This window comes from Copidosoma floridanum, unplaced genomic scaffold, assembly GCF_036245765.1.
Source record: "Copidosoma floridanum isolate Cflo_tuat_1 unplaced genomic scaffold, Cflo_Japanese_pri ptg000032l, whole genome shotgun sequence".
Lineage (NCBI taxonomy): Eukaryota > Metazoa > Arthropoda > Insecta > Hymenoptera > Encyrtidae > Copidosoma > Copidosoma floridanum.
The window spans coordinates 5,005,803-5,032,568 of record NW_028321909.1 but is presented as its reverse complement, the minus strand read 5'-3'; the positions used below and the strand labels follow the sequence as shown (position 1 = coordinate 5,032,568).

Here is a 26,766-nt window from a genome sequence, read left to right as displayed (position 1 = left end):
ATTTCATATTTGCTTTTGATCCATTATGGTGAGAGCTTGCAACGGCCGTCTCAACTTCTGATGATTTCCTAGCAAAGATAACTATTAATTTTATCTCCAATGGGTTTTGGATAACTCTTATTGTTTGCTTTTTAAATTAACTGGACCATAGTACATGAGCTATTTGATAGCATTTAAAATCCTTCAGTCCTATTGTACATCTCAAAACATTCTGGGCACAAATTTTTTTGGCAAATCCATCTGATGTAGCTAAAAAGTCTATAAATGTTATTTTTGCATCAAATTTTATTTACAAAGATCAATAAATAAAGTTCTCAGTTGTTTCAGTCTAAAAAATGCAAGGTGATACGGATGTAATGTAGTTTCTGAAATTCGTACTTATAGAAGTCTATTTACCTAAAATGACTGATCACTTACCAAAATGTGTTTTACCTTTTTAAATTTATAAGATTTTTCCGTCTCATACCTTAAAGTTACTCATACAAAGGGATAAGTTTTAACTGGTTCCGAATCGGTTTTACTTGATGAGGACATATTCTGTTACATTCCTATTTTTCTTATCAATTGCTAATGCAATAAAAATCAAAAACCGACCAGCACAATTGAGCTGTAGACAACAACAATAATAATATTTTTTTATCGATGCAATAATGTTTCTACTTACACTGTAACCGGTAGGAGATGAAGTTGAGCTTCAAGGGTCGTGCCATACACACACACACACAACCAAGAAATCGCGGCTCCAAAAAAAAAGAACACTTGGGAATAAAAGAACGCGATTAATCTTGCGATCCAGAACCAAAAAATGTATACTTGGCACCGAAAATCATCCCGAAGCAACCACACCGATACAAGGGCTTCCTGCACTCCAATCGAACGCCAGCATGGAAAAGACGGTCGCTCAAAAAGACAACACACTCACGCCCAAGTGAATTTGGAGGCCCACTCCACGCCGACACACGATCGTGTGTCCATTCCACAGTAGGGGGAGCTGCCACGCGTCGACACGCGTATGGAACACCCTGGGCCCATATCCCAGTGGAGCAGCTCCGCGCGCATTAGGAAAATTGAAACGTCGATTTGTCCGGCTCCGCTCTTTGCTCCTCGCCAAAAGAGAAAGAGATAATTCGGTTAAGAGAAAATCCGACCGGGAGAAGGGGCGTCAGGTGCCCCCTATATGGGTATACACCGCTGGGGTCCACGAATCGCAGAGGGAAGATGAATCGCGAGGATGTTGGGGGATGCTCGCGCTGGGAGGGGGGGGGGAGTTGGGTAGAGACAGAGAGAGATTATGATGATTTCAATTAGAGTCTGAGAGGGCTCCCTTCCTAAGTGGCTTGCTGGAGTTTGGCCACTTAAGACGAGTCACCTTGGAGTTACTCATATTTATTATCAACGTGTCTGATGCGTGTGACTCAAACGTCGACGATATTCGAGTCACAAGTACATTTGGAGACATAACGCATGAATCAGGTGATAATTTTCACGAAAGTATATTAACGTTGTTGTCCGAGCGAGGTACGAAGATTACCACGCACACAAATTGCGCAAGATATTTTTTGACACCCAGTCAGCGAAGTTCAAGACAAGATAAAGCCTAAAATTTCAAGACAATACCAAGAGTAATATCCTTAAGAATCTTGGCTCTTAATCATTCTTAAGCTTACTTATTTACTCTTTATTTTATATTAATGTGATCTCAGTCGCCTTCCTGTTGCTTTATAACGAATATCTATGGTTTCAATGGTTCAGAAATTGAATGACAAGATCTCAAGAAAAGACCAAGACAATACAAGACTTCATGTGTCAAGACTAAGACAATAATTAATGTTCTCAAGATTTTTCAAGAACAGTACAATAATCGACTCTCGTGAAGCCCTAGCTCAACTCGCAAGCGCGGTAATTGTCTGTCATAGTCGTATCATCTATTTCGCGAAACATATTTTTCGTAATGTATTACATGTTTTTGACATTTTGTGTATCAAGTACATGAATCCTTCTAAAGTACTAGTGTGCAAAAATATTGATTCACATGTAGGGTGCTGCGTGGAATCGTCTCTTCGCACACTCCGTGCAAGCACGAAAAGTTGAACTTTGCATGCTGAGGGCCAAAAATGTCTCATTACCACCCTATGTATCATAAAGCACAAGAGATTTTCCTGTACTCGAGAAGCATGTCACCTTTTTCTCATCAAGTGGTTCTCGAAAAAAACTTCCGAGTACAGAGTCAAATAATCGAATCCACACAAACGCACATGTCCTTCTTGCGTATGTATGGTTCCCGAGCGGCCTGGCACTTGATGTCGTGTATATATACGTGTACGTTTGTTTGAATGCTAGAACGTGTGTGGGTGTACGTGTGTATATATATATGAAGGGCTCTCCTATGGCCCACGCGTGCTCTTGCTATTTATTTACCCCCCCGCATCCAACACATACAAATACGTACTTGCACGTATACACGTAGAGAAACGAACGGTACGTGGATAAAAGGGCACGACAGGTGCGCGTGACATGTGCGCGCGTGTGTTTGTCGCCGCCGCGAGTTCAACGATACGATCGGGACTCGCGCAAACATATGCTCGTAATGATGGGCTCTTGATTTTGACGAGGGGCTCTCTCGACCCGAAGCTCGATGTGTATATATGTATTCCCTCTGTGATTGTCCCTGTAGGGCCTTCGGCACGCCATATCCGTGCTCACGCGTCCGTGAAAATGAAAAACAGGCGAGTCTTTTCGTGTGCCTTTTTTTTCTCCCGGGCACGCATGGCTGACTCTTCGAGCACGTGCAGTGCAAGCAGTGTGTGGCTGTCGCGGTTCGCGATGCTTGCGTTGATTGCGACACCCTCATGCGTATGGGGCTTGTATTGTTGCAAAGTTACTTACTTACTTACGAGCATCCTTCACTTTTCGTTCATCCGAGGGATGAATCGAGTGTCGCGATCACTAGGGGATGGGGTGGATTTCACTGTTTTTTATTCTTTTTTTTTGTGTTTTTATTACATATTTTCTTCTACTTATCATGCGTTATCGTTGCTGTCATTTTATTTTTATCACATCAGTTTGTGGAGTTTCCTTGATTCTTGAAAAATCATGTATTTGCATGACGCACTATCCAGTAAAAATATAGGTTTTGTTTTTTTTTTTTTTATAAAATTTTTCAGAGTGAGCCACGTGATTAAATTCAGCCAATCGCGAAACGAATGAAAAAACTTTAAGTATTTAAAGGATTTTATTGTGAAGCCTTTCTAGGCTCATGAGTAACAAAATTATCGACGCGAATCCGTCATAAGCGCAGCACTAGCAAGATAATCCAGCATTCGGTCAATGTCAATAAAGAGAAGAGACGCAACAAAAAAAAAAAAAAAAAAAAAAGAGGAAACGTATCAAGGCCAATTCGCGGTGCCGTTTCTATTTTCATAGCTCGAAGGATCGCTAAATTCGTACCAACAAACGCAACCCTCCCAACACAGAGCTCATAAATAAGCTCTGTAAAAGAATATCCCGCAGCGCGGTAAAACCGGGGAGGAAGAAAAAAAAAAAAAAAAAAAAAAAGTAGGAGTACACGCATGAGGCCGGACGAACAGATCGGCACTTAACAATCGCCATTTCTCCAAAAGTTTCTTTCCCGTTTCCTATCCGAATCACGTACGCCCACCCCTGCGCTGCAGCAGGTACGAGTCGTCTCGCGCAAGCGTCATCGCGGCCTACCCTCCCCTAGACTGCATCCCAAGGCCGTAAAACACCGAGACAGCGGTAACACGGACACGTTGAGACACGCACACCTGCAGCTATATTGGAAGCTTCTTCCTCGTGTGCTCGTAAAACGTGACCAAACTCCCCGAGAGATGCCGCGCCCGCGAATTGCCAAGTTTACGGGCTCGGGAGCTTTAGGAGAAGGAAAAAACACTGCTGCGGAGGGAAAGAGCTGGTTTACGAGTCCGCTGCGGCAGCGTGCAAGCGGGGACGTTTTTAACGCTCCTCGAGTGGGCCCTGCGGGACTTCGAAGGGTAAAAAATCGGCTGTGCATGTGTTACGATGTGACGCGTATTTTGCGTGTTTGGATTTTTTAAAAACAATTAGGGGTGAATGACCCAATTACTGCGCACTCGACGGTAACTGAAAATAAGAAAAACAGACTGAAAAATTTGGGTGCTTGGATATTGTAACACGTACGGACATTAATAACGTTCAATCCAGACTCATACTTTACATCATGACATTTATAATTGTTTAACTGAGTGACTCTAAACGAATCTAACCTACAAAACTTTGTAGTCGTGCGTAGTGATTGGTGCGCAGCAATGGGGTCTAGGGCTTCAGCATGAAAACCTTATGGGAGATACCCGCACAGTAATTGGGGGCGCAGCGACTGGTGCTAATTTTATAACGGTGCGCAGTAATACCAGCAAGTGATATCAGCACTTAAAACAATTATTAAAAAAAAAAGTTACTTAACAGAAAAATGTTTGTCGTTTTAATCGCACAAGATGCTGCAGATAAAGATTAAGTAAAACTGGTTCAATTTACATCGAAAAACATTGAGAAATGAGAAATTTAGTACAATCAAAAATTTCAGTGCGCAGTAATTGGGTCATTTACCCCTACTTACTTTGGAGTGTTGGAAATTTCAGTTTTTTTTTAAATTTATCATCGGCCCCTAAGGGGCTCAAAGACATGGATATTTTGACACTATAAAGTGTATTTAGACATACATTGTTTAATTAACAGTAGGTGAGAAATGGTAGGTAAGAACGGTAGGTTCATTAAAACTCAAATTCCATCCAGAAAAAATCTCATTTATTAATGAAAATTTTGGTCCAGAGTGCGATTTGAACCCCGGCCATCAAGATCTGTAGACAGACATGCTACCGACAGAGCCATCATGTAGATTGTGTTTCAGTTAAGAGAACCTTTCGATCAGAGAATAATACGAGTTCATTGAGAAGAGTCGCAGTAATTGGTTAAAGTCTAAACTACTTGAGATTCAAAATGATTCCAAAGAGATTTCCAAACGATTTCAAGATGATTTTTTAATGATTTCGTTAGACATCTTATGAAAGTCATATAGTTTGTTGAACATGTCGTTCTGCTCTCAGTTGTTTTCATGATGACTTGAGGGTCAGTGCCTAAGCACACGATAAGTAAGAGCTAATTTTGGGAGTACGAATGAAAACTCCAAAAAACCAGGTGTTAGTTTGAGCAACGTTTCGTTGGTCTTAACGTCAACCTCATCAGGCTCACTTTATTAACAAAGAAAACAAAAACAAAAAACAACAATTTTTGTAAATTACATTGTAGGGCCACTGTTTATAAATATTAACAATAGATACTCACGTCTATATCGTTTAGACGATCGTTACAGACTGTTGGTCACCTTAAACGAATAACGTAAGTGTCGAACATGTATGTATTTCTATATATACATATAAACAATAAATGTACGTTTCTTACGAATATAAATAACGTGTGTACATATTTAAAAGAGATTCCTTATAAGAACTTTATATATGTTATTGAGAAATAAGGTATCCTCTATTTTATTTGTTGTTTGCTTAGTCGAGTGTACATGTAGCATTTCTGATATTAATCTTTTTTGTCTATTTGGTTCATGATCTAGTATTTTGGTTTGAGAAAAATTCAAGTTATGGTTGAATTCTTTCATGTGTGAAGCAACAACAAGTTCATCTTTCTTTGTACTTTTGTGTTCGTTTAGCCGTTTTTTCAATGCTCTCTTTGTATCACCTACGTATGACGCAGGGCAAGAATCGCAAGAGAAATGATATACGACATTGGTTTGATCGAGCTTATCAATTTTATCCTTTCCAAGAATGATAACACTGTCCAATTTGTTTGGAATAGTAGGGTAAAATTGTATATTTAATTTTTTCAAAGTTTTTGAACAAAATTTGAAAAATAACGGGTTGTAAGGGATAGAAGTTTTTATTTTAGCACTTAGATTGTCATTTAGTAAAAAGTTATTATCATTATTAGTATTTATTAATTGGTGAAGTCTTTTCTTAATGCATTTTTGTATAAAAAGCTCAGTATAGTCATTATCGCGTAAAATCCTTTGAGCCATGAGAATATTCCTTCTGTGGAAGGATTTGTCAGATAAAAGAATGGCTCGATCAACCAAACCGTATACAGCATTGACTTTTAACGATCGGGGATGGTTTGAATTGAAATTAATTATTCTGTTGGATGAAATTGGCTTAACATACCAATTAGTGATTGTTTTCAAGTTTTTATGTGTAATAGTAATGTCTAAGAAATGTATACAATTGTTTTTCTCTACTTCGCAAGTGAATTTCAAGTGATTGTCTTAAAAATCGTTCATTAAAAATCTGTAAAAATAGTTCTGCCTGATCTTTGTGTACACATATGAAAGTGTCATCGACGTATCTTTTATGTATAAAAGGAACGCAATTATAATTTTCTTTTAACAAGCGCAGAGCTTCCATCTCTAGATCTTCTAAAACTAAATCAGCAAATAGTGGAGAGACAGGAGAACCCATTGGACTGCCAAATATCTGTTTATAAAATTTTTTATTAAAAGTGAAGGAAACATTGTTGAATAAAAATTTTGTACATTCTATGATTTCTTGATAGGGAATTTTCGATAATCTGTGGATTTGCGAAAATTACGAAACGTTGCTCAAACTAACACCTGGTTTTTTGGAGTTTTCATTTGTACTCCCAAAATTAGCTCTTACTGATCGTGTGCTTAGGCACTGACCCTCAAGTCATCTTACGAAAGTTTATTACTGATATCTCAACCATTTACACGTTTCAGTGGATATAGTCCAGAGAATAAGTCAAATGATTTTCATTAAAAAAATAAAAGCAACGTTTTCCGGTGGCTGTTTTTATATGCATAATTCACCTCCTCAAGAAATATACGACTTGAAACGTATATAGGTATTTCACATTGTGTTTTTCGACCATTTTCGTATACCATCGTACCATATCGTATTACAGTTCAGCGAGAAAAATAATAAACATTTGTAGTAAATTAGTCCAGGTAGAAAAAGGTAATAACACCTGTGGAGTCTACAACGGTAGCTAAAAGTATAGACATTATTTTTTTATCATAGGTGTAATAAGAAAAAATAACCTCAGTATTCCGTTTTACTCAAATAAATAATACATACTTTTAAGTATTCAAAATTAAAATTTTCTTTCTCTTCTTACAAATAAATTTAAAAAACGTTTATCAACTGATGTGACTGGTTTAAAAAAATATATCCTATCATTCTCTAAGACCTCCATTTAGGTTTGTTTGTAAACGATTTCAATGATTCGAGTTAATTTTGACGGTTCATGAGCTGTGTAGCCCTCCGAGTTCCAATTTAGAAATTGACACGTACATGAGCTGTATACGTATAAATTAGGGTATTTCTCAAAATTATCCAACGTTAACTGTGAAATCATCAGAACGCAATATTTTTCAGCAGAAACCATTATGCGGTGTGTGGTTCGAATTTTATATTCATGACCATTGTGGGAATCATCCAAGACTCTAAAGTGACAGGGATGACGCAAGATCGATAGAATATTAGGTTCGTGGTGACTCGATTGCATTTTTTTTTTTTTCATACCGTACAATCGTGGTAAGACTACGGTGAAAAATGATTGTTTTTTTAGTGTGACAGGCTTTCAACAACATATCCTAGAAAAATTGCGGTGGTTATAGTTTCCAGGAATATTATAACGTGATAACTTAACGGTAAAAAAATTTGTCATTTTCTCCACTTTTTACTTGAAACTAGAAATAAAAAAAAGTTTTGTACATCAGCTACGTAAACAACTCGTGCCCTTATGATCGTAAAGAAAATAACGTACCACTTGAGCGGTGATATGAGCACATTTTTCTCACGCCTAATAGGCCGTTAATACAAAATTGAGGCAGCAAGCACTTAAGGCACTCGTCGACTCCCAACCTCTTTCCTGAGCTATCATTTTTAGTGACCGAGGCGGCCCACAAAAATATTTACGTACACTCCAAAAGACTTAACGAGCGATCGCTGCTGTCGTTCACTACACCATACGATCCAAGCGAAAAGAACGATGTAATTGTAGTTTTCTCTCGTAACGTGCCACTGATCGGCATCCGAGATTTTACCGACTGAGTCACACTAAATTTTTTACGCCGCAATGTAAGCATTACTTTCATCGACTGCAAGGTTCAGTTTGAATTTTTAACCTTCCACCATATTGAATGTCAATCTGTATTCTTGAAAACATAAGGAATACCATTCTATTACACTTGACAAAAAGTAAGGTTAAGATGCCACAAGCGGCCAACCCATTGCTCTGTACAAACGTCCCGTGACCACATGCTTACAAATTATCATCGTAAAACAGTTCGTTAACAACGGCTGTTTAAAACCAGCATGACATTCGACTCTTATTAGCGCTGATCAACCGAACGAGGGAGGTGTTTTATACCGTGCTACCCTTTCTCCCCCCCCCCTCCCCAATAATTTCCATCCGAATGATTAATCGATAAAGAAACACGCATCAATTGCCAGCCGAGTCATCGCACGAGGCGACACACATCGAAAACAAGGCTAGGTTATACGATAAGAATTCTAATCTCGCGCTCGTGCAATTATCCCCCCCCCCGCGCACACTTGGGCGTATGTCCCTCCACATGTATGAAAGGGGTAAAACCAAACAGGTTGTACGTGCATGGTAACCTGTTCGTACTATACGATGACGAGGCAGAAAAAGAGAGAGAAAAAAAAACCAATTCACATTGTCCCTGTATATATATATATATACCCCGTAATAGCTTCGTACGACGACAATATACACTCAGGTGCGTCGGTCGTCCACCGTGTCATGCAAACGCGTACACAAATAAACACTTGCACGCAAACGAAACGCGTGTTCTTCGCCCCCTATACCAAACATCTCCCTATGCTCTCTATCCGTAGTATAGCAGTGAATTTAGGACTCATTAAGTTCCACTCGAGTCTAACCCACGCTCGTAGTCGTCGTCGTCCCCCTAACAATACAATTACTGTATGCAGGAGCTTCGTGGGGGGGAATTCTTCGCCGCGTATAGGGTGGTTCACGCATACACGCTCGGGAACACACGCGTGGGTGTGCACGTATACGGACAGGCCGACCGCGAAAAGGGCCGCAATAAGAGAGCGAGGGCGGAAGGAGGCACGACGAGTATTATTGTAATTATACACTTAGGTTTATTTCCTGCGCTGAACGGCGGAGGAAGCAGCCTATATGCTTGCCTTTTCCTTCCTTCCGCCTTTTTCGCCCCCTTTTCCTGCTCTCCCTCGCGTTCGTCGCTATATACTGCTACGGACTGGCGATAAAAAGGGATAATAATGATCGTTCTGCTTAATCGCATCAGAGGGTTATTGTACTACGTGTACATGCGTATGCTCCATAGCTGCTGGGGTCGCGGAGGTCCTCTGGAGGTGAGGTACTTCTCGCTTGATTATTTCATAAGGCTTTGATCGATAAAAATCAATCGGTTGGCGGTTGTTTGATGGTGTTTCAAGTACTCTCATATGAAAAATATATATCGAGAAAGTTCAATCGGAACTTTTGGGCGAGCATGTCGAGATTTTTATTGTTGCTTGAGGTTTCAATGTTTCATGCTTTATTGTAGATTCATTCCAGATGAGGGTGCTATGGGTATCACTGTTGAAATTTATTTTACCGATACAATAGTACTTTTTACATTAATTACACCTCCAACTCAACTCAAGATTTCATGAGATTTTAATAAAGTGTTGCAAGGGCGACCTACAAAATTAACAATTTTGAAATAATAATCATCCTGAATTTTTTTTTACTGACCATTTTCTAAAATCTTGATTAGATACTAGATTAAGTTTTCAATTTGTTACTCTTCAAAGTAAAAGTACACGATTTAAAACAAATTTTTCCTCTTCATAAATTAATATAAAATTACCATCAATTTGAAGCACTAGTTTTCACAATTAATTTCTATATTTTCAGGATTCTATTTTGATTTTAAATGACTTTATTTGATAGAGTTTGTCACATTCTAAGACTAGGACATGCTTTGCAGTGGATGTCCTCGTGTGGGAACGTAAATTTTATTAAGTTGAGTTTGCGTGTTTCATTATTTTAACGTTGAGTAACGTTTTTTTTTTTTTTTTTTTTTTACGAAGAAAACTTTGAAATGTTTGATACATAAAATATATTTATGTTCTGTGTAAAATACTACGAAAAGGTAGAAATATGTAGTTTGTAAAATCTTGGGATCCGTCACTTGTTTTTTAATCGCACGAATTTGTAAATAGTTAGGCTTTACAAATCGTTGATAACAATAACTTAACCAAAGAAAAAACCCTTTAAACTTCAAAAAGTATGACCTGAAAATTAAAAAAAATACATATAGATCGATGGAACTCAAGTTGTTTGGAATCATACTATGATTTTAGCCACGACGTATAGCTTTGCTTTACCCTTAAATAATTAATCGTGTTTTTTTTTTCACTTGCAACTGCTAAAACAAAGTTTTGTTTCTATACTTGAAAAGCAATCGCGAATTTGCACACCGATGCGCTCACAGAAATTAATTGATCAATGTGACTTTGTTTTGGAACAGCGCTTATTTACGTATGAATAAACGATTTGATGTTTAAGTATGCAAACGCCGTATTTATAATGTTCCATATGTATTCAGAGAGGAAGCGCGGGACGCTCGGATACTTCTTTAAAAATTAATGTTACGAATGATAAAGTGTGACAAAGGTATCACAAACTCTATGGGTCCTTGCATTTCCCATAAATCATACTTAAACGTGATTAATACGAAAAAAATGCATAGGTATATTAATAAGTAGGTGCACAAACAGTGTAGGGGAGCCAAAACACGGCCACCGAAACGATTCCCACCACCAGAAAACCGTAATCATCTCGGTTCCGGAAAATCATTTATTACACCCCAACTGCGCACACGGGGTAATTAGATATAAGTTTCAACGTTCGCGTCATCCATTCCGTCGTATGTAGAAAAAAAAAAAAAAAAAAAAAAAAGTACAAAAGAAGTAATAACAGCGTACGTGCGCGACTGGCGTAACGCCACCAATAGCACACTGGAAGCCGCATGTTCTCTTTGCCTCGCATACGCTTAACCTCCATTTCCCGAGTGGTTGGCAGTGCCAAAGTGCACATACGTGCCAAGCCCCCCCCCGTTCGGCAGTATACAGGTCTAGCATTACCTACGTGCGTGTCTGCGGTACCGAATTGTGCGGCTTTTCCAGCTTCGTACTTACCGTTTCTCTCTATTTTTTTTTTTTTTTTTTCTTTTTTCCGTCCATCCGTCCATATAGGTTGGTACAACCTATGTGCGAGAGTGCGCGCGTGCTTCTCTCCGTTTCGTCGAACTTTGACCAATCGCTCGCGTGAACACTTTACTCCCCGGTGACGTGTAAGCCTGTACGTTCTTGGAAACCCGTCTTTGTCGACCATGGGTTCCTACTGCTGTGTACTATGATGATGAGTGGTATAATAGTATTTTACAAAAGTTATCTAATTGTAAGAGGAAACGTTAATTGTCCCGACAGTCTTTGGCGTCGAACAAATTGATATTAACTTGCTAGAAGCGATTAGTGTTGGCGACGAGCCTTAGCATCGATGGGACTTGATAGGTTCCAAAGTAGAACTCACGTGGAAAACACTTTAGCGAAGTATTATATTCTCGAAATCGTGGGAGTCATACTCCTAACAACCGATAATATAAAAAGTTACAACTTTTAATTAACGTGTACTTTTAAATTATTTTAATTTCTGTGTGATGCAAGTTTTATGATGCTAAATTGTTGGTGTTGGTTTATTTCTCAGAAGGACGAGTTTATCGTGCTAGTTTCTGCATAATTCAATTTGTTTTTTTTTTTTTTTTTTTTTACGTTAGAATATGAAATTACTATCTGCAAAAGAAGTCTCTGGCAGCAGTGACACTATCAGTTACTTCTATTTGCGTTCCAAGATTTGTTTTTTGTGTAATATTAAAAGAAATTAATGTTACAAACATACAAATAGTTGCTTTATTTCTTTATTTTTCATTTATAATCATACCAATTGAATTAAAAACATTTATTTTTAACTTCAGCATGGTTCATTGATTGGTGTTGATAGTAGGTGTACTTCGAATAGACCATGATTTAAACTATATTTTGTGGCTCAAGATCACCCCTCTGTCTACCAAACTACCACATATGGTCATTTGTTACGACAAATGTTAACTATTTGGTAACCTATGCGTGTTATAAACACAAGAAAGTACAAACTGTTATGTAAGACATCAAAAAGTTTACAAAAAGTTGTTCTTCGCTATCAAGCTAATAAAAAAAAAGTACAAGGTTAGGAAAAATATTATAATTCCGCTGAATCTTTTACCGTGTAAAATATTCAACACGGAGAATCAATGCAGAAATGTACGGTGAATTGCAGAGTCGTGTAGTTTTAAGATGTCAGTTTCGTAATTAAACATTGTTGACATCGCATAACATGAAATTGTTGATAACTCATAGTATATTATTGATCCAATAAAGCACAAGAGGTGTAAAATCAAGATTATTTCATATGACGTTATCACTGCAAGTTGACTGATTAGACCGTCACACAACCGAACTCGAGATACATCGAGAAATTAAAATAATTTTACCTCAACTGAATCTTTTTATCATTGACTCAACCATATATATCGTTTTAAAATCTTGTTAAGATATTGAACTTGTATGGTTTTTAGACCTCATTTTTGTCGGAGTTAATCGTAACGTGGTGTAAATCTAACATCTCTACTATTAACTGTTATTTAAATGAAATCTGAAAACCACACAACTTTGCCAAGTATTGCATATCGTGATAAAATCGCTGGTTCAACCAAGTCACTTGATATTTTTTAATGTACTAAAAGCTTATGAGAAATTTTTCCATTTCTTGGATACATCAATGATGTTGAACAATAAAACTAATACCGACATAAATAATGTTGAACATCACAATCAGGTCTCAGTTAAGCTTCGAAGTGATTTGAGAACTATTAAAATACTGTTTGCTGTTCTTGAATCAAATGGTAAAAGAAAATTACAAGTATCAGGTTATGCACACTTTTTAATAAATCCTATGAAATGATATAGTCCTGAGGCCTTTTTGCGATAAGTCTTGTTCAGAAAAAATAATATAATTCCGCTATATCTTTTACGGTGTAAAATATTCAACATGAAATCAATGCAGAATTTAGGACTAGAAAACAAGCAAACTAATGTCACATCGCTCTGTCTGGGTAATGCATGTAAAGTTGTATGTAACTCCAGTATCCTCAAGATCATCTACAAGAATATAAATCCTTTGATTGTTTCCGGCAGATGACATGGAGATAAAAACATTAAAATGAATATATTCCGACGTCTCATCCATGTACACGATTCTAATTCCATCGTCTCTTCTCGGATATACCTGCACCAGAGCCCACATGTATATGTAAAACGTTCAGCCCCGAGTTGCCTAGCTGGCGATATCGATCGCAACCGACTGAAGCACCTACATACGCCTCCTCCCCGTGACATTACTTGTGTCAGTGCACGCGAGTGTATGTATACATACCTGTCGCATCGTTTTCCAGAGCTCTGTGCCTCTATAAAAGTTTTCCCGGTATGATTTCTATTTTCTGGGTTTCCCTCTCATTCCCTCTTTTTTTTTGTTCTGTTTCCTCCTTTTCTTCGACTTCAAGGTAGCTATCATAAAGTTCGACGTCAGAGCTTGGAGTGGCTCACGTGCTCATTGTGTGTTGTGTATAGAGTTGGAATATTATTGTTCGACATAAGGTAGAAACCGTTCGAGGGCTAGTAAGGAGAAACTTTGCTCAATTGGTTGACTTAGGAAATGAAAAGTTGTTAAAAAGCTCACTTTGTCACTACACGTAATAACGTTACTTAATTACTTAGCCTTACTTGCAATTACAACGAGACTCGCTACTTCTATCACATCTCGTTGTACGGGTATAGTGATCGGAATTCCCACAAAGGGTGCGAAAGATCAACAAACGTAATAAACAGGTGGAAAGATTTCTGTTTCTCGATTCCACTAAGAGTACCCTACTTCCATTGCAAATGACACTGAGACTTGTATTCAATTAGCTCAATGACCATGTTTTTGTACCCTCCTCACTGTTATTGCATTTGTGGAAAACCGTAATAGTCCATTAAATGGCCATCCGGTTCAGGCTTCAATTGTCATTACCAAGATATAAACAAAATCATTTGATGATCTACAGCTTAAGTACGTGTCAGAATTTCTTGTTGAATTTCCAAACTGTGTCGTTTAGTACGGTAGGATAGGGAGGAAACAAGAACAATTGTAGTTACATTCAATGAACCACATCTAGATCTCTATGTTTTGGCATTGTTGAACTTTGATGATATTTTAATCTGACAAACACGAAACCTACACCTTTGGTGGAAGCAAAAACGAGAAATACAAAATGTCAACCCCAAGACCTTCCAAATTCTTGACAACAACATCCTCGTCCGAATCCAAAAAGAGACAAGGAAAGATACGTCTTCTTGTAAATAAATACACACACACACACACACTCGCGTGCACTAGTTTCCATAGAAGAGGTCAGGGTGGCCGCTGGCAGTGCCATAATTTTCAATTTGGTCCGAAATTAACGGGTCGTCGCTCCACTCTCCTCTCCACCGACCGATAAATAAAAGGGGGGGCACACAGCTAGGGGAGAGTAGTAAATATAAATCAGGAGTGATTGGATGTAAACGCGCGGGGGGGGGGGAGAAGGGGAGCGTTATGTGTCCCCGGTGTCCCGTGTGCGGCCTGTGCTACAGCTGCGGCTCTTTGTACGTCCAACCCTCAATGGGTGGAAGGTGCGCGTGTATAGCGGTCCCGAGGCTAATTTTTGCGTGGCGTGTATACTTACTTACTCACGTCCTTTCTTGAGACTTTTTTCTTCGTTCGTATAGACGTGTACAATACGCGCCCTCCCACTCCCTCTGGACGATTTGAGATGCTTGGGCGCAGGAATGCTCTGGTGTCTATCTTGGGGGGAAATTCAGCAGGCCAGGGATAATTACTTAAAGATGCGGGGCTGTGTGTTACTCTCGAGTGTCGCGTGTGCACGAAGTGAGTTCTGATCAAGAGTTATTTCGGGGGGGCTTCTCGATACGTGAGCTAATTAATGAGATTTATTGGAAAATACTCTTCGACAAGATGTTGTTTTTGGAAGCCTTGGTAAGGGTAGTTAACCAGGAATCTTGGAATGGAAAAATAATACAGTGCATGGATATGAAATTCCTCGAACTACTGGTTATCGCTGTGCACTCGAGTGACATTATACCTGTCCTGGATTTTATTTAGGAACAGTATACTGTAAAGCATTGTGCCACTCGAGTTATACTCTTGTTTAGTTCGATCGGGGCTTCGCAGTAGTACCGATCAAACCATGTCAGCCAACAAATAATAAGAGTGAAAATGATGTGCCTATAGTTACAGAGTGGACTTTTAACGATCTATGGTTTTTACAATATTTTTTTTGTAAATTATTTCACCATACGAAGTATGTGTTCATTGTTGATCAATCGCTCGTTCACAAGCGATTGTCGAAACAATTGTCCTGGTACGACTATGAGGACAATTATATATTGTAAGCATATTCTTTTATTAAGCCAATGTAATTGATTTGAATTAAGAGAAATAAAATCTCTCCATGCTTCAAAACAATACTCATCTCCAAGAACATATAAGCGGCAACAGAGCAGTAGAAGTAGTACACACGAGTCACGAGAGTTGCGCGCGCGCGCGTTAGACTTGATCGATGAGAGAGGTAACTTCCTCCTCCTCAAGTAATACCCCCGCGTATGTACGGCAGCAGAGAATATGTGCTCGTTCTCTACTGGCAGTGTATATGCGTTTGCTTGTTTTCCCAAGAGCTGTTGTAGCGGCAAATCTGCTAGCCGTCATTTATCACCGGAGCCAATATTTTCTAGTTCTCCTCTTAAGGGGCAACTGAACTCTTCTTACTTGTATCAACCCAATCTGAGGGTGCGTGCGTGCTTGTATGGAGTGGCTCTTTCCCATACTCTTTGATGTATAATGTACAAGCTGTCGCTTAGCCGCTACGCGTCGCTTCATCAATTTATGTAGGTACAGCATGTCAGGGAGTCGGGGTATAGATAGGCATAAGTTTGGTTGTACACTTTTGGACAACCGAAGGAATTCCGGTGGATAGGCTAGTGTTTGGGGACGTATGGAAGAAATGGATATTTTTCCTGCGTATCATCTAATTTAGTACGAGTTGACATTTTGGTCGAGTGTTTTAATCTTGGTACTTAAATTGTGACTATTTTATTGATTTACTTACATGCGGCGTTAATATTAACAGTATTAATGTTTCTTTCAAAGTTAAACAAGGTAGAAGGTTATTGAGACAGTTTTTGCATTGATATCAAGAACGAACAGGTCAGGGACTTCCTTCTCAGATGACGGATGGATTTTTAATGTGTACTCATAGCTACGTTATAAAAAATTGAAATTCTAAAACTGTTTGTACTAGATCCTGCACAAGGTAGTTTTCGAATATGAAGGTGATTTTTACTTTTTAAACATTACATTACGGTTATCCCTTGTTCTCAAAATGAAGAGTACAACGTAACTTAGGTTAAAATCATATCAAGTGTATTACGTTGGAAATACCACTTACTGTAGTTAGGTTGTATCCACAAACACTGCCAGCAGCTAAGGAGGTTCCAGCGCCCTAGTGTTGCTATGTAAGACGTATGTCATTAAATAGTTTAGATTACGTTGAAACTAAGGGTACCCTTTTTTATGTCCTTAGCAGGACAAAATCTTGAAATATTCGCGCTGGAAGCTAGCTCTTTTAACTAGAACGCTTATGGCAGGTAAACTAAGACTAATGATTTGCAACTCGAATCGAAAGTGTCAGGTATTATCAGTATATACGTATTGTATGTTATAAGTTCATTTTTCAAATGCCGTCATGAAAAATACAGATTACCGGATAAAATTTTGAGATATTCTGTACAGTAACAAACTCCAAAAAATTAGTGTAGCACGGGAGTAAAATTAGTGAAATGTCCAAGTTTGTTGACATGCGGAATCCACCGACAGTTAGTACAGGTTGACAGTAGTGCTAGGGATATGCTTCTCGGTCACATTACCCCTATCTTATGCGTACACTGCTAAGAGAAAACAAGTATAGAAATTACCATACTAGAATGATTATCTGGCATTTTCATCTATTTGTACCATAGTTTTTACTGTTATAACAGTAACATTTATCGTAAGTACTATAGTTTTTGTTGGCAATATTGTTGACTCAACCAACAAGAAGATAAAAAGTCAATAATTTCAATAATTTTTATATGTACATCGCTAAACTATGAATTTTCTTTCGATTTGGAAGGTAATTTTCACGCAAAGAACGGCTACATAGTAGGAAATTCGATTTCACCTGGAGTGTTTTAAAATAATTTAAAGAAATATGGTTATAAAGAAAACCATGGTAGTTTCAGCATGGCAAAAAAAAATGATTAGAAAAGTAGTTATTTTCAAATATAGACTATTTAGGAAATCTGTAAATAAATCATCGTGAACGACGATCAATTTACGGTAAACTTAACCAAACTGAGTTTACTTTGTATAAAAATTTATGATTACGATTAGCAGTGGTAAAAATAATCAAATTATGTCTAGATTTTTAGTATTAGTAAGCCGGTGCATGATATGTGTCTGTATATGATGCTGTAAACAAATTTCCAAAGGCCACTTAGTAAGAATATGACGAAAGTAAAAATGGTGTCTCTGGAAGGAAACTGTTTAAGGATTAGATAAAGTATTTTTTTGTAAAGAGATTTGATTTCTGTTATGAAATAGATCAACTACAATAAAATTAAATTTATTAAAAGTGATGGGAGTTTTGAATAAGTATAACGGACAAATCATGAAAGTGGCCGCGTGAAGATTTAATATTAGTAAATTTAAACTTAAATCTTATAGTACTTCCATTGTAAAATAAGAAACATGTGAAATAACTGTTTTCCAGAATTTCGTTGAGATTAAATAGAAAGATGACGAAATCAGGAAGATGTATATCATTTTAGTAAGTTTAAGGTTGATATAATATGTGTTCTGGGAATGTGGACATAGTATACGTACACATATGCATAGCATATCATCGTCAGCATGCTAGTAATGTACTTATTATCTCTAAAAAATCATTGTCATATTAGAAGTAATAACATCAACCATGAGAAATTAAGCTCACCATTAGCTACAAATCTTAATTTTTTTCTAATTTATTTTGAGCAATAAAATCAGATTTCATGTAGTGTGTAACTAAGTATAGAAATTGATCCAATATTTTATCAACTAAGTAACGGTCTATTTGTCGCCACATCCATATTTATCATCGCATGTGTATCTACGTGAATTCATATCGAGGTCACGATTGAGAACTACATTGTATTCATCGTATATGGATTTAAACTTAATATTCATTTGCAAGTGAACTAATTTCAATATTGAGTTAGCTGAAAATTTTTTCTCATTGCCTCAGGTTTAAAATAGTTTATAAGTTTAGCATCCAATGTATAAATCGAGTATATTATGTATTACCCTGACGATAGAAACGAATTTAAGGGACTACAAGTGATTTAGAATCATAAACTGATATCATTCTTTTTTTTCTTTTTTTTAAAAGTGGAAATTGATTGGCAAGTTGATTTCGTTCAAATAATGCACCCATCAGACTCTCCATTAAAAATTCACCCGACAACTCACGTCCAAAAGGAATCATTGTCCAGTTTTCGAATCGATATCCTCATCGGCAACAATCCATTAAAATAAATCTTCAACTTTGCCATGCAGTTTTTTCATTTTTCGACTTCATGCTGCCAATGTGGAATCGTCGAAAATCAATCAAATACTTCGATGATTTCGCGTAAAAAATTCACCACACAGTTTTCAATACGAAAAAGAGAATGAACCTTGGACTTTTTGTGATTGTTCCACGACAAAGAGGTGATGGAAATGCGTTTCGAGAATTTTACGAACCATGCCGACCCACCTGTTTATATAAAATGCATGGACTAGAGTTTCGAGTGGATGAAAAGTACATTGTGTACTTACTCTCTCCCAAACTACGTTTTTGCAAAATTGAAACGTCAGCATTCAATGTACGTACTCAGCTTCGGTGACGATTGATTTTTTTTTTTTTTTTCATTTATCAGTGAAAAGCTGGACAATAGCTGATGATTCGTTTCCATATTTTTGTGCACTTTGAGATAATTAAAAATATTCAAACAATACTTTTGGTTTTTTTAAATTAATCACTTTCAAACAATTACTTGATATGTATTGTCTCATTCTACTTGGCTGAGGAAAAAATCGTATAGACACAAATATTTCTGAAATCCATTGCCTATTTCAAACGAGCATCTTCAAATTGAGATAAAAGAGTTTTGGGATAGCACTATGTAAAGGAAATTAGATCATACTTTTTTCCCTTCAATGATTGATATGAACGTGCACATTTGGATCCTATGGTAAAATATTGAGAACCTGCTCTTGTTGTTAAACTATAAACTCCCCTGAACTGCAATATCCTGCATGATTTAGAGTCTAATTCCACCACGTGTACCTAATTTATAAGAATGCTAGCTTTTTCTTGCTCATCTAATTTCAACCCTTAGATACTCCAAGTCCACAACCAACTCAACATCCAGCAGACCTATAGAAAGAACAACAGACGCCGAAAAAACTCTGGTACAATGCTTTAGGAAGATATATATAGGAAAAGCCGCAGCGTCATTTCCACTAACACCCTGGACGAAAATGTACACAGAAATCCATACGTAGACCCACACGTGACGTATATACCACCACCACCTGTTCTTTTCAAGCTTGTTTGTAAAGTCGTTCGCTCGCGTTCATATCCGAGTCGTTTTTGCTCGAGGACGGCTACAGTGTCACCAGGATTGCATAATCGATACGCGTTGGCACCCACGTTGATTGTCTCTACACAACTGCTATACATGTAGGAGCTATTCTATCATTATTTCCTGCTGCATCGCATTCGATTTTACCATCGTATTGTCATGTTCTATTGCTATAGATTTACATACACGCAATATACGTACATAGATTTTGTGATGATAGCAAAGATTAAAATTATCTTTAACAATAAATCCAGTTGTTTAGGACTTAATGCTTTAACCAGTCCAAAAATAAAAATTTGCTTATAAGCCACACTTTATTGATTAGTTAGATAATAACTGAAATCCTCGATGATTGGGATGGAGCTTGGAATTAGGTCATCCTATCCCTAAATATATTTAACTCATATTCAATATCTCTAGTACCTTGAGCTGTCTGATACAATTCAGTTTCAATGCACCTGAGTATTTTCTGCCACCTTCAATGACCTGCAAAGAGTTGTCCTGAGGATTATCGCTGCCAAGAAAGCTCGATCTTTCAAACATATTTATAAACTCTGTAACCCACATTTCAATTAATGTCAATTGTCCCAACGGAGCGTTGTGCAAATGCCTGCCTCAGCATCGCCATTCATTGAATTAGTAAAATCCATCTTTGGTAAACAAATCATCGCAAGCCCCTGTGAAAATTTTTTTCCCTTTAATCGTACACTCACACTTGACTTGCTTGGAAAACTTGACGATAATTCGATTATTGCTCTGAACTTGGCAGTCGAAAGGGATGGGGACTCGATCGAAGACCAAGTGGACGTGAAAGCGCGAGACTGATCGAGTTTCGTAATTGAGAGACCAGAAAGCAGCGGTGCCGATCCTCGTGCATATTCACGAGTTGCCGAGGCTGAGCGTTCCTTCATAGGGTGGAAGGGGGGTGTCTGATGATTATTCCGTTCGTTTTGCAAACCACGGAGTAAATAGCTTATTTGAGGCGTGCAAAAGCAAACTTTATCTCGGGAACTTTTTTTTTTTTTTTTTTTTCATAGTTTGTGCATGTTGGACAACAAAATTAAGGGCTTTTTTAAATGGTTTTCACAAAAATATAAGGTATCAATTGAACACACAAAAGTTACATAGTGGATTTTTTACCCAATAACTTAATGATTGTTCTCAACATGTTTATTTGAAGTGAAAATTAATATAAATAGGAGTCCAACGAAATATGTCCGGTCCATGAAATTCTCTCCTCTTCAAAATGGAACAGCAATACTGAGGATACATAGTTTATCGATGTCCGATCGTTGTCTGTCCTTCCCGCGCTCAAGATAATAGTGCTATTTTGGAGTACACTTATTAATCGGAAGTGAAAGTGCTTACAAATTTGCAGCACATAATTGCGATTTAACGAAGAGCGAAAGCCGCGCATTAGCCGTGGCAAACACGAACGCGAAAAAAGGCACCCTCACCCCTTTGAATCTGACCTGATGGGAAAAATAAGCGTTGGTGGTACGTGCAGGACTACTCGTATAATTTAATTGAACTCCGTGCGATCGCGTATATTTATAAAAACGCAGATCGATCCCTCGCGTGGCCTTAAAATAGAAGCACCTCTGAAGGGTATAACAGTCCTCCAGCTGCGATTGCATCGATCGCACGGGGACTGCGTTATTCTCACGCGCGTTCCTCTTTCCGTTTTCGACGGTCGTCGTTTATTCGCCGTTGCTTGCAATGACGTTCGTAATGTTTTGATTTTCGATGATAAGTGCAGGCTGGAGATCGTTGCATAAGTTTGTTTTTCCGTCAAAGAATTATGACGGTGTTTCTTGCAAAGTACTATATTTAAACTATGTTAAACAATTTTGGGACATGAAAACATGGACTAGAGGTTTGAATCTTTTTAGTTAATTTTTCGGCAACGATTCTCAGTGCATTAGTTTTTCAGTTGTTCTTACTCCAAGACGTTTTTGATACTTCAAATAATAACTTTTTTGATATTTTCAACTCGAGCCAATGATTTTAAATAACACAACTAAATTTTAATTGAACTTATATTTAAATCAAAATTATATATAATTTTCAGTATTCCTTATTTGATATCAATTAGAGATTGGGTTCAATTTGTGATAAAAGTTGGTGTTTCAATGTCAATTAAAATCGATCGTTAGTTGAAAATTAATTTTATTAACATGTTGATTTGATCGTCAATTGAGATTTGTTTCAACTGATTTTTAAAACATTTTTTACTAACAATTAAAAGTAATAGTCTTGATTACCATTTAAGTACGAAGAAATAAAAAATTATAGCTTTACCTACTCTTTATTCAAGTAACTTAATACAAGTTTAAACCGTTAATTAGTATCCGATATAACAAAAAACTAACTAATAATAACCCCACACTTTATTTATAATTGTTTGACTAAAAAATTAATTTCTCTCGAAGTTTAATGGTGTCTATACATGTAAAATGTAAATACTAGTTTATACAAAATTACTGGACATAAAAAAACAATTACATTCAAGTTAGTCAGTCATCGGAAAATACACTAAAAAATTTTGTGATTTCTATTAGGTGGATCAGGTGTATGATCATAAAAATATGAGGCAATTATTATTATTATTATTTTTTTTTTAATATAAATGATAACTGACGAATATAATAATATAATGCTCATCATATGCTCAAAGAAAAATATAATGCTCATCAAAGTTGAAAGTGACGTCACTGGGTAGTATAACGATTACCTCGCGATTAAAATTAAAATGAATATACCCTCATGACGCTACTCTCTTAATCAATCAACACATTCCGTCAGTTTTTTTGTGTGTAAAAGAAAAATACGGATTCAAAATTTTTAGACACGACCAATGTATGGAAGTGCCTTATAATTTTGACAGAGCAAAAAGTGTAGCCACTTTTAGATAGTTTATTTCAATACAAAATAAATTTTAAACGTAGTATGCGGGTGATCTAATTTGGACACATAGTGTATGTGGTGTGGAAGTGTGTGTGTACGTTATCAAGTTTTTAGATTAACTCACATAATTCAGTGCCTTCTTAATGGTTTAATCTGCAAAAATTTTTCAAATATGGCCAAAAATCGTTTCACACAATCTAATTTTTTAACAGCACATTTTTAGTCAAAATAATTAATACAAAAATTGTAGGTCTCCTAAAAATACACTTGTTTGTATTGACCGATTTCACCCATAGTGTTATCATACACTTAATATCGAAAATCGTTTTAAAATGGCTAGAAAAGCGTTTCGTAGCCTGTAAGTCGTTAGCATTTATATTTAGAGTATTGATATTAAAACTCAGTTGGATAAAATCAACCGAATATTATTGAAATTGTAACTTGTTAGTTAAATAAAACTTTTTGCTCTGGTAACTCGTATAGATTGGTCGTGCTTCACATGCAAGACAAAGTGTTTTGCATAAATTTAGGCACTTGTTTTATAATATATCTGACCAACCTAATGGTTTTTTGGTGCTTTTCCGTATTAAATAAAAATCTTTACACTTTTAATCAACACTGTTTATGCATATCATCAATAGATAATTAAAATAATCAATCGTTCAGTCGACTATTTTTTGTAACTACTTTGTGGCATAGAATGGGAAGATTGGCTCTCATCTGGGCAATTTTTGTTTGTTTCTGTCACGTGCTACCAGTGTGCCTGATAATTCAACTTATTTTTTAAAAAGTCATAATTGAAAAAGGTTCGTGGTGCATTTAGATTGTACTTAAGCTCTTGTTATACTGATATATCTAAATATATTAACTGTACTAAAAATTATGTCTGATTTTTAGCAAACATGTGAGGATTAAAGAGGTTGTCTTTTGGTAGTATTATTTGTAGGTAAGATTGTAACATTTTCTATAATAAACCTAAAAAAAATGAATTATCAATGAATTATTTCAATGACCATTTCATTACATTCATCTGTCAAAATATAATTATAAATCAAGTGATTAATATTAAAACGGAAACTTACAAAAACGTAAAAAATAAAAAATGAATCTCTGTGTTACAACAAAATTTTAACTAAATCAATGCTTTGACATAAGATTTAACGATAGCAGAATTAATGTCATTCTATGATTGTTTTTCCAACATAACAATTTACCAACGCTATCTAAAAATTTATTTGAGATACATCTTCAAAATTTTACTCAGAACAAATCTTAGTTCATTTTACGTTGGTAAACTAGCAACACTTGGGATTGAGTTATTAAAAAATAAAAAATAAAAAAAAATAAAAGAAATTTGATAGGCATTAGTTTGGAATGCATTAGGGTTGATAGCTCGGCTGTACGAATTATCCTAAATTACCGTTCGAATGATTTCATGATAAATTGAGTTACAGCTACTGTATAAAAATAATTAATTCTATTTTATGTCAGTCACTGAAACGTTAATGTACTTTTCTTGTTACAAACACTAATTGAAATGGAAAGAGATACTACGGTTAGTGAAAATAAAAAAAAATAAAAAAATTCAGAGGTATCACAAAACGAATAACGGAAGGCAAAAAAAGAAAAAAAAAAATTTACTACTTTTGCATAAGTACTTTAAAAACCTTTTTTATTTAATTGATAAATTGCTTTTGATACACTGATTCTAGTAGCCAATAAACCACCCACAACAGTTAAGATTTTTAGTCCAGATGACCGTTCTAATATTACACCATTGGGTCAGCACATCTTCTAACAATTGATTTTCATAGTCGAATTTTCAGTTGAACGAAAGCCACCTCTAGATTGACAAATAGACATTATTGACTGTCACCACGTAGATAGCCGGGAAGGCAGTAACTCAAATGTTCCAAAATTCGTTTTCATCGACGTATATTTATTCCCAAGTCGATAACGATTAAAAGTTATGATGAATCACTTAAAACACCAGTAAAGTCTTCTAGAATGTTTCAAAATTTTTCTTGTTAAATCATAAAACAGCACCTCACGCAAGCCCGACTTTCGCAAAAACTAACATCTTGGACCAAAGAAGTGAAAGGTCAAGTACGAGCCATCTCCGTCGTTGGCAGGAGATTTCTCAGAATTCGACGGAAGGGAAAAAATCTCAGAGGCAGCGATTACGTCGAATCCCGCGTTATCGGGCTCAAAGTACGTATATATACGAGGGCGCCGTTGTAATCTCATCTAGGCACTCGACTCCCCTCTCTTCCGCTTCTGGGTGTACCTTCGCGCTGTCTTTCTTCGCGAAGCGAGTGACGCTTTTTATCCTATTACGTCACATGAATAAACTAAAGACTCCGAAGATGCTGCCGGGCCCTATTGGGAGCTTTACTGCCTCTCATTTCGAAAGGGGGGGGGGAGGATCGGAAACTAGGTCTCTGCTCGTACCCCATCGGACGTCGAGATGAATTTTCTTTGTGCGTGATTTTTGGACGCTTTTTTTCTCTGAAACTGTAGGTTGGGTTGAGATTGCTTTTATGGGTGGCCGGTATACGTAAAACTTGTTCTCCTTACCATTACTTCAATAAAGACAAAAGTCAGCGATTTAAAAAAATATCGTGCTAATTTCATTGACCCCCTTATTTGGAACTATTCGATGAGAACCTGCTTCATAAAAAGCATTGAGTTTTGTGCAGAGTTACTTGTATTTAATGTTTCAGATTTTAGAAAAAAAAAAAATAATATGCTTTAGTCAGAACCCCATTTGATTGTGATGCCTTATTTTTTGTTTATTGTCAAACAATTGTTGAATGAATTTAAATTCATACGTTACAAAGGTGATAGCTTAAAAAAGTTTGCATATTACCAATTTTCGATGCTAATCAAGCAAATTATCACCCTTTGTTCAATTTTGCAGCATCAGTGATATTTAAAATTCATTAAGAAAAAACAAAGTTTTCACTCAACAGTCTAGGGATTACAGATTTTAACTAACGGAATATCTATCATTTCATTTATTGCTACGTAACTCTATGCATCTCTACTTAGTTAATTGGTAACAATATTTAACATTACTAAGAATAGTTATAATTTTTGTTTGTGCTTGAAAAATAATCTTTTGCAGAAATTGTGTTTTGGAAAGGCTAATATCAATATTAAATGCGTACTTTGGTATTTCTATCAACCGCTTATGCAAACATATCACCAACCATGTAATAAATAAATACAAAATAATAAAGACAGTCGAAATTATTTTCTGTAGTTTTCTTGGTTTTTTTTTCTGAAAATTTTCGGTAAAAACAATAGGGATAATATTATTATATTATTATCCAACAGATAATTAAAAAAATGTATCGCCAAAGTGCAACAACTGTAAACTTTTAGTTAAAAGTGTGTGATATATTATGTCACGAGATCATGACATTAATTTTTAATAAGAGCACATCCACGTGTAGGATATCTGGGAACTCGCATAGATGATAAGGGGATGATTTTTTTTTTCATTACTGTTTACAGATTTTGTTGAAAACAAAACAAATTTTATGATCTAGTGACAAGAGTAATAAAATAATATGCTAGGTGCATGATAAGCTAGGTCATTGCTATCGCAAATCTGCTCTAATTTTCGTAATGGATTTCGTATTGAATATAAAATAACAAAAATCCCCCAACTGAGTCGATACGCCAAAGTAAAAATGGGTCATGTTTTGACAGTGGCAGCATGACGAAAAGCAAACGAGGATTTAAATATTCAACCACATTAGTCAACTGAGAGAAAAAAATAATAAAATTTATAGAGAAATTCCAGTAAAAATTACCATTCTTTTTAAAAGTCTAGATTATTGTTTTAACAGTTATAAGTATGGTTCGAAAAGTAAAA

The 26,766-nt window shown here is 36.4% G+C and overlaps 1 protein-coding gene across 3 annotated transcripts in view; it reads right to left on the bottom strand.

Annotated features, from left to right (window-relative positions):
• The window catches only part of acj6 (abnormal chemosensory protein 6), a 64,006-nt gene that overhangs the window by 36,101 nt on the left and 1,139 nt on the right, over nt 1–26,766 (bottom strand). The window contains exon 1 of one of the 3 annotated variants that reach the window (XM_089597370.1): nt 665–931. The exons of the other annotated variants lie outside the window; for them this stretch is intronic. The gene's annotated coding sequence lies outside the window, so the exon portion shown is untranslated. Of the gene's footprint in view, nt 1–664; nt 932–26,766 lie in introns of those variants that run through there. 3 annotated transcript variants of the gene reach the window in all.